The 2189-nt window shown below is 42.7% G+C and overlaps 1 non-coding gene across 1 annotated transcript; it reads right to left on the reverse strand.

Annotated features, from left to right (window-relative positions):
- Positions 1 to 1706: 1706 nt before the first annotated feature.
- LOC112799049 (small nucleolar RNA R71) lies at positions 1707 to 1809 on the reverse strand. The gene has a single exon (XR_003200637.1). It is a non-coding gene; the product is annotated as a small nucleolar RNA R71 (small nucleolar RNA).
- Positions 1810 to 2189: the final 380 nt, after the last annotated feature.

Below are 2189 nucleotides of genomic sequence, written 5' to 3' on the forward strand. Positions count from 1 at the left end.
CCTTGTGGAGGGCAGTATCGGGCTCTCCAAGGAAAGAAATCAAAGGAAAAATGCCTATGATGCATGCTACAAGGATCGAACAAGGAACCATGAGGAAGCTAGGACTTAAGGATGAGTGCCGTGCCAAGAAACCAAGGAAATTATTGTAGCGTGTGCTTCCTCCGTGTTTCGAACACGGGACAAGCAATGTGAGAACTCTGCCCTGCCCTTGGCGTGGGCAGGGCAGCATTTGGATTGGCGCACGATCCTGGCGCATCACGCACGATCCTGGCGCACCAACTCTCGTCCCTGGCAGCATCTGGCGCATCAACTCTCGTCCCTGGCAGCATCTGGCAGCACCAAAATTTCCTGCCTTGCCCTCCGCGAGGGCAGGGCAGCATCCCATGCACCAAGGAAAATTTCTGGCGCACCAATTTCTGAGTCTGGCGCACCAACTTTGGATTCTGGCAGCACCAACGAGCACCACGCACCATCCAGCGCGGACCAACTTTTCCTGCCCTGCCCTTGGCGCGGGCAGGGCAGCACCTTGCGCACCAAGAAGCAAATTCTGCGCACCACGCCGCACCAATCTCATGCACCAAGCACCAATTTTCTGCCCTGCCCTCCACAAGGGCAGGGCAGCCTCCTGGGAGTGACTTTTCATGGGCCAAAAATTCAAATTAAAATTCCATTTGAATTCAATTCTTCACCAAATCAAAAGCCCATCCAAATCCCAAAATCCAAGAATAGAAAGTGTATAAATAGAAGCTAGTTTGATGTAATTAGGACCTTTACCTTTACTTTTGAACTTTTACCTTTTAACTTACCTTTGGCTTAGCTTTTGGAATTTGCACTTTCTTTGAGCTTTCTTGAGAGACTTGACCGAGCACTAAGAGGATCAAGGGAGAATTGACTGATCTCCTTCCTCATTCTTACTTGGGCAATTCTACTCTTGTGTTTCTGAGTTTTGGGTGTGAGAAATTGAGGAAATTCTGTCTCAATTCCCATTCAAATTCTCTTCAATTCTCTTTCTGCATAATTGAATCCATTTACATTTTCTTTACTGCTTTCTCTTCTAATTCTTGTCAATTGCTTTGTTAACTTGGATCTAGGAAGGCAAATAGAGATCTAGGCTCTGCTACCTAGTCTCTTGAGACCTGAGACCCAATTTTACTTTTAGTTCTTCTGTGAACTTCTGCTGCACTTTATTTCCTTTCTGTTTGAATGCTTATTGCTTCTGATTCAATTTTTGCTCTCTTAATTGTTGCAATTTACTTCTTCTTTGTTTAGATCCTGCAATCCCATTCCTCAATTCCCTTTTACATTCAAGCAATTTATCTTTCTTGCCATTTAAGTTACTGCAATTTACATTTCTTGCACTTTAAGTTTCAGTCATTTACTTTCTTGTTCTTTAAGATTCTGCAAATTTATTTTCCTGTTCTTTAATTTACTGCACTTTTTCCTTCCCCCTTTACTTTTACTGTCATTTACTTCTTGTTAAACACAAATCACTCAACCAAAACTTGATTCGCTTGACTAAATCACCCACTAAACTAAAATTGCTCAATCCTTCAATCCCTGTGGGATCGACCTCACTCATGTGAGTTATTATTACTTGATGCGACCCGGTACACTTGCCGGTGAGTTTTGTGTTGGATTGTTTTCCACACATCAATAAGTTGGTCAATGCTTTCATGACCAAATTCTTTCCACCTCAAAAGATGAGCAAGCTTAGAGTGGAGGTCCAAACCTTCAAAAGAAGGAAGGTGAATCCCTCTATGAAGCATGGGAAAGATACAAGCAATTAACCAAAAGGTGTCATTCTGACATTCTTCCAGAATGGAGCATCATATGCATATTCTATGATGGTCTGTCTGAATTATCTAAGATGTAATTGGACCACTCTACTGGTGGATCTCTTCATCTGAAACCCCTGCAGAAGCCTAGGAACTCATTGAGATGGTTGCAAATAACCAGTTCATGTACACTCTTGTGAATAATGGGATGACTCAGAAGAAATGAGTTCTTGAGATTGATACACTGAATGCCATATTGGCTCAGAACAAAATATTGACCCAGCAAGTCAATATGATTTCTCAGAATCTGACTGGATTACAAGTTGCATCCGACAGTGCTAAAGAAGCCTCATATGAAGGAGAAGCTTATGACCCTGAGAATTCTGCAATGGAAGAGGTGAGTTACATGGGAGA

This window comes from Arachis hypogaea, chromosome 4 (assembly GCF_003086295.3).
Source record: "Arachis hypogaea cultivar Tifrunner chromosome 4, arahy.Tifrunner.gnm2.J5K5, whole genome shotgun sequence".
NCBI lineage: Eukaryota > Viridiplantae > Streptophyta > Magnoliopsida > Fabales > Fabaceae > Arachis > Arachis hypogaea.